Consider the following 7,651-nt stretch of genomic DNA (forward strand, 5'->3'; position numbering starts at 1 on the left):
AACCAATACCTGAACCAACAGAAAATGATTCGGAAGAACTCAAGAAGGAGCGCAAGAAACGCAAGGAGGACGAACTGCTTTGCCGTGGACACATTCTGAATACTTTATCTGATCGTCTCTACGACCTCTACACAGACAATCCATCGGCAACAGAAATATGGAAGGCACTAGAATTCAAGTTCAAGGCTGAAGAGGAAGGTACGAAGAAGTTCTTAATATCTAAATATTTCGATTTTAAATTCTTAGATTCTAAGCCCATTCTTCCCCAAGTGCATGAATTGCAAGTTCTGGTCAATAAAATAAAGGCAGTAAAAATAGACATCCCTGAGACCTTCCAAGTCGGTGCAATTATTGCAAAATTACCACCTTCATGGAAAGGCTACCGAAAGAAATTGTTGCACAGTTCCGAGGACTTCTCCTTGGAGAAAATTCAGAAACATCTTCGAATCGAGGAGGAATCGAAGGAGAGGGAGAAATCAGAACCCCCTACTCATTTCAAAACAAACGCTGTGACCAACAAGGGAAAGAAGAGACATGATGGCATAAAGAGTCATCTTGGACCAAAGAAAGAACATAACAAGTTCAAGAACTCTGGCGGTCATAAAGGTCCAAAGAACGGATGTTTCGTATGCGGTAAACCTGGACACTATGCTCGAGATTGCAGACAAAATAAAGCAAAAAATGAGATCAATGCAATTCGATCAGATGATGACATAATTGCTACAGTGAGCGAAATTATGGCAATCAAAGGAAAAGTTCAAGGTTGGTGGTATGACACTTGTGCTACAGTGCATGTTACTTATGACAAGGCTGCATTCAAAACCTATTCTGAAGCAATTAATGGACAAGAGGTACAAATGGGAAATGAAGTCCGCTCTAAAGTTGTTGGAACCGGTTCGGTCGAACTTAACTTCACTTCTGGAAAGAAAGTTACACTTGTAAATGTGCTTCATGTTCCAGACATGAATAGGAATCTTGTTAGTGGGGATTTATTGGGAAAACCGGGTATTAAATCTGTATATGAATCGGGCAAACTTATTTTGACCCGTAATGGTGTATTCATTGGAAAAGGATATTCCGCAGAGGGAATGATCAAACTATGTACTAATGATAATATTATTAATGAAATTTCTAATTCCGTTTACATGCTTGATTCCGTTTCTTTATGGCATAATAGATTAGCACATTGTGGTATTAGTTCTATGAAGAGACTAATTAAATCTGGACTAATTTCATGTAATATAAAGGATTTCAAAAAATGTGAATTATGTGTTGAATCAAAAATGATTAAGAAGCCTTTCAAAAGTGTTGAAAGGAAAACGAAATTACTTGATCTTGTGCACTCAGATTTGTGCGAATTTAATGGCATGTTGACACGTGGAGGGAATAGATACTTTATTACATTCATAGACGATTCCTCTAGATACACTCATGTATATCTCTTAAAGCATAAAGATGATGCATTTAATGCCTTTAAGACTTATAAAGCAGAAGTCGAAAATCAATTAAATAAAAGTATAAAGGTCCTTAGAAGTGATAGGGGCGGCGAATACTTTTCAATTGAATTTGATGCATTCTGTGAAGAGCACGGTATAATACATGAATGTTCGGCACCACGAACACCGCAACAAAATGGCATGGCAGAAAGAAAGAATCGAACATATCAAGAGATGATGAATGCCATGTTGATGCATTCTAAATTACCCCTTAACTTGTGGGGTGAGGCATTATTGTCCGCCTGTCATATAATCAATAGAATTCCGTTAAAGAAAACTGGTATATCTCCATATGAGTCATGGAAAGGCAGAGCGCCAAATATCGGTTACTTTAAAGTGTGGGGGTGTGTGGCATACTACAAAAACATGGACCCTAAAAGAACCAAGTTGGGTCCTCGAGGAATAAGATGTGCTTTTGTAGGATATGCACAACACAGTAAAGCATATAGACTCTTAAATCTAGAATCTAATGTAATTGTTGAATCCCGGGATGTAGAATTCTTTGAAAACCTTATCACTAAGGATAAAGGATCGGAGTCGGCCACTAATAAAGAATCTCATGAAGATAACTCTTCTCGGATTGTAGAAATACAAACTGAAGGCACTCCTATAATCATTGAACCACAACCCGAGCCTAGGATAAGCAAGAGAATTCGAAAAACAAAGAATCTAGGACCAGATGAGATTGATTCTCAATCTATTTCCTTTTATCTTGTTGAGGGAAATTGTAAGAACTTTGTTCAACGCATTCCGATTATTCTTCAAGTGGAAGATGATCCAAAAACTTATAAGGAAGCAATAACTTCAAGGGACTCCACTTTTTGGAAAGATGCTATCCAAGATGAAATGGATTCAATTGTATCAAACCACACTTGGGAACTTGTTGACTTACCTAAGGGATCAAGGCCCATTGGATGCAAGTGGGTGTTTAAGAAGAAATACCATAGCGATGGTACTCTAAATACTTATAAAGCCAGATTAGTGGCAAAGGGATTTAGACAGAAAGAAGGCATAGATTACTTCGACACATACGCACCAGTAGCAAGAACAACTACTATTAGATTGTTGTTTGCCTTAGCATCTTTGAATGATCTTATAATCCATCAGATGGATGTTAAAACAGCGTTCCTAAATGGAGATCTCGATGAGGAAATCTACATGGAACAACCGGAAGGCTACCTGCTTCCTGGAAATGAACAAAAGGTGTGTAAACTTGTCAAATCCTTATACGGACTAAAACAAGCACCAAAACAGTGGCATCAAAAATTTGACTCTGTAATACTCTCAAATGGATTTATTCCTAATTCTTGTGACAAGTGTTTATACACAAAGACGTGCAAAACCACTGTAATATTCCTTTGTCTCTATGTCGACGATATGTTGATCATTAGTAATGATTTAAAAGGAATCTTAGAAACAAAGAAGTTTCTAACATCCACTTTCAAGATGAAAGATCTTGGACTTGTTGACACAATTTTAGGGATTAAGGTTAAGCGAAATAGTGGGGGTTATGAACTTAGTCAAACCCACTATATTGAGAAAATGCTTGATAAGTTTAAACATCTAAACTTTAAGGAAGTAACCACTCCATTTGATCATGCCAACAAACTTCAAAAGAATAATGGAAGATCAGTGGCTCAATTGGAATATGCAAGTGCAATAGGGTGTCTAATGTACCTAATGCAATGTACCAGACCCGACATATCATTTGCAGTCAGTAAAATGAGTCGATTTACTAGTAATCCAAGTAATGAACATTGGAAGGCAATTACAAGGATTTTTGGCTATCTACTGAAAACCAAGGACCTTGGTCTTCACTATGGAAGGTTCCCTGCCATATTAGAAGGATACACTGATGCGAGTTGGATATCTAATATTGGAGACCATAAATCTACAACTGGATGGATATTTACACTTGCTGGTGGAGCAATTTCTTGGAAGAGCAAGAAACAAACATGCATTACACTTTCGACCATGGAATCAGAGTTTGTGGCTCTCGCTTCCGCCGGTCAAGAAGCGGAATGGTTGAGGGATCTTCTGTTGGAAGTTCCATTGGCTAAAGACAACGTCTCAAAGTGAGAGTTGGAGTTTCTCTCATGAAAAATTCATGAAAAGGATAGCATATGGCCATAAATAAGTGCTAAGCGAGATATGTAAAGGAAGAACCTTTAAAGAGTGTGTGTAAGGTAACGCCGGTCTGATCCCATGGATTAATGGTTTAAAAGCTTTGCTACCAAACATTCCGATTAAACTTTGCGTTATCCTCACTAAGGTTAAGTTTAAAATCGAAAGATACCTAACTGTATTAACACTTTTTATATTTCACTATCTGGAATGATTTTTGTCATTATTAGAACTAGTGGGGGATTGTTGGAAATTGTTTTGCAATATTAGTTCCAAAATGACAAAAGAGTTAAATAGCATTTAATGCTTTGAATTCAATTTTTTAGTTATTGTTTTGTTTGAATTTTGAATTCAATTTTCATATCTTTTCATGAAATAGTGTCATATATGAAACATTGTGTTTTATGGTGAAATGGTGTTGTTTCATCAAAGGTTGCAAACTTTTGAAACAACATCCATATCTCCTATAAATATATGATTCTATTCAGAAAAATAACAAAAGAACTAAAAACGAATTTCTCTTCCAAATTCCAGAAAACCTTCCTTGCATTTCGGGTTCTTCACTTGTCTTGTGCAGACTCGAAATAAGGCTGACATTATCCTGAGTGTTCTTGCATTTTCCAACTCTAAGACATAATAAAAGAGTGCTTGAAATACTTTTAAGGAAAGTGATTCTCAATCACGATTCAGTCCTGGATCCATTTAATTTTACCGAATTTTCTAACAGGTTAGTGTTATATGACCATAATACTTGTTGAAGTTGTTCGTCCCATTGTCCTTTAGCATTGTCTAGTTTCTTTTTTATCCTGGTTAGTATGACTGTTGATTCAGCTTGTCTGTTGGCCTACAGATGGACGACAGAGATGACCTTCGTATGTATTATAATATGATGGAAAAACTCTACCATAAACTTATTATAAATTGTGTATCGTTATTCGAGATAATGGTTATGGGTAGGCAAAATCTATATACAATTCATTGCCAATAGAAATGATGAACCTTATCTGCCATTATTTTGGAGACGACTACCGCCTCTATCTAATTCATGAAGTAGTCTACCATGATGATTAGGAACTTCAGATGCCCTACTGCAAATGGGAAAGGTCCTAATATATCCATGCCTCATTGGTAAACTGACCATGGAGATGTGACAAAATACAAAGCCTCAGCTGGTACATGATGTAGATTGGAATGCCTCTGACACTTTTTGCTGGTTTTTTTTTATGAAATCTACTATATCTTTCATCGGGTTGGGCCAATAATAACCCGCCCTCGGCAGATTATGGGTGGGAGATTATGCGCCAACGTTACTTCCGCCTCGGTAGACCTATGTGAGGACTAAGACGGTCTTACCCTCCCCTATGCATCTCAGAATGGGGGAAGTATTTCCTATTTTATAGAGCTTTCCTAATACCATAGTTTATTTAGCTGTAAGCTTTCTGGTTCTCTTTGCATTAACCTCGTATGTAGGAGGCTCATATGTCTTCATGTAGCGCGTTATAGGAGTTATCAAACTTGTCGATTTGATGACTTTGATGGTTTTAACTTATTTTATTTCGATACTATAAGATGTTATAGTTTTCTTGTATGAGAGTATGGTTATAGCCAGGTATTTTGATTCTAGCAAGCTTCGAGAGGAGATCTGCTCGAGATTTATGTTTCTTGGGAACATATATCACTTCGAATGATTTGAAACGATTGTACGATTCTCATACCCTTATGAAGTATTTGACTATTTGTGTCTCATTTTCCTGATACTCCTCAATGACCTGATTTTTGATCAACTATGAGCTGCTCCTAGTTCTGAGACACAAAGTTCCCATCTATAAGGTGATGTTCATACAACCGATGAGGGTTTCATACTCAAATTCGTTGTTTCTAGATTTGAACTAAAATCATTGAGATTGATCTATGAGGAGGTTGTGTGGGACTTCTAACATGATTCAAGAACCACTCCCCTTTATATTTGAGGCGCCATCTACTAATAGTATCCATACATGGGGACCTCCTTGACGACTAGAGAACTGAATTCCTCCAAGAAGCCAATTAACACCTGATATTTTATACTTCCTCTAAGCATGAAATTGATATCGTACTCGAACATATCAATTTACCAAGATATCATTCTACCTGTTAGATCCTACTTTTTATGGATCTGATGGATTGGATAGTTGATCTTGACCGACACACGACGCCTTTTGGAATTACCATCCGAGCTTTCTTACATTAATAGATACCGATAATACCGACCTATCAATATTTTGATACATTGTTGTAGCGCCTTCGAATACCTTGATTATGAAGTAAACCAGTTATTACCTCTTGTATTTCTCCTAGATGAGCACATAACTCATTGCCTTATCAGTAACTAATAAATATAAGTACATGGGTGTACCTATTTCTGAGCGTGTTAGTATATGAGGTTTCTCCAAAAATACTTTTAAAGATATGAACGGCTCCTCACATTAGTTTTTTCACTCAAACTTTTCCTTCTTTTTTAGAGTGGCGAAGAAGTGGAAAGCTTTTTCACATGCACATGAAACAAAATGAGATAGCGCGGCTAGGCACCCTTTTAGTTATTGAACTTCCTTGACGCTAAAGGGGATCCTCGTGTAAATGATCAGATGGAATTTGTCAGGGTTCGCCTCAATCCCTTATGGGTCAACATAAATCGCAAGAACTTTCCCACTTAAGCCTTGAAGGAGAACACGACGGGGTTCAAGCGCATGTTGTAAATTCTAACTGACTCTAAGATGCACTCCAAATCTCTATAGTGGCTTCCTTAATTATGGATCTCCATTATCATATCTTTAAAATAGATCGTTAGATTATACCCCATTTGATCTGAGAATACCACGTCCATTAGCATTTGGTATTAGAACTTGCGTTCTTCAGTCCGAATGACATGACTTTTATAGTAATAATTTGCATGATTGGTCATGAATGTCATTTTAGGCCTATCCAAGGGATCCATTTTGTTTGGTTATAATTGGAGTAAGCATCCATGAAGCCAAAAGTCTTATAACCTGATGATCCATCAATTAGTTTGTGGCAATGGGTATGGATCTTTATGACATGTTATGTTTAGGCTAGTGAAATTGATGCACATCTGTCATTTATTTGATGACTTTTTAACTAAGACCATGTTAGCCAACCAAGTCAGATATTTAATTTCAATTATGAATTCATGATTCTTCCAATACTTGAACTCCTATTTGGTTTTTGTCCGCTTCTCTTTGCCAACCTTGCATTTAATCTGTGTCATTGGTTTCATAGTGGAATCGATGAAAAGCTAGTGTAAGACCATCCCAACATTTATAATTGGCATGTTGGCGAAGCCCAAACAATTAACTCAAAGTTGCTTCTTAGCAGACCAATTCCCCCTCTTCAGCTTTGGTCTAGGAGGTGCTCATATTGCTGGAGTGAATTCCTTGGGGCTCAATCTTGAACTTCTTCAGATCTTCTGTGGGCATTAACATTTCTTTCCCGTGCTCTATCTTAGGATCCAAATTAACAAGATTCATTTCTTGCACGTCTGATTATAGACAAACGACTGCAACCATCTATGCCCTTCTTATCCTCAGGTTGTCTTGGTAGCATTCTTAGGAGGTTTCTTGATCACCCTAGACTATTCTGAATTGCTCTTCAGGTAGCAGGTACTTCACGCTTAAGCACAAGGTTGACAGAATGACCCTTAAATGGTTGAAGGTTAGTCATCTTATGATGATGTTGTATGAAGAGGGGGCATCTACCACAGGATATCTTACCTTGATCATCTTTGTATTCTCGTTCATCCCAAACACTATCTTTATGTGGCTTTTAACTTGCATTTCCCCACCACAGGATCTGAACAGAGAGCCTTCGAACGTCTGGAGGCTGTCCGAATCCAACTAGAGCTTCTCGAATGCGTCCCAATATAAGACGGATGTCAGTGATATCTCTATCATATAAAACATCGTAGGTTCTGATTCCTTTTTGGATTTGGTTTGGGGTTGGTGAACGAACCTTCGACCAACGTGACTTGTCAATTG

The sequence above is a fragment of the Lathyrus oleraceus genome, chromosome 7 (genome assembly GCF_024323335.1).
Source record: "Lathyrus oleraceus cultivar Zhongwan6 chromosome 7, CAAS_Psat_ZW6_1.0, whole genome shotgun sequence".
NCBI lineage: Eukaryota > Viridiplantae > Streptophyta > Magnoliopsida > Fabales > Fabaceae > Lathyrus > Lathyrus oleraceus.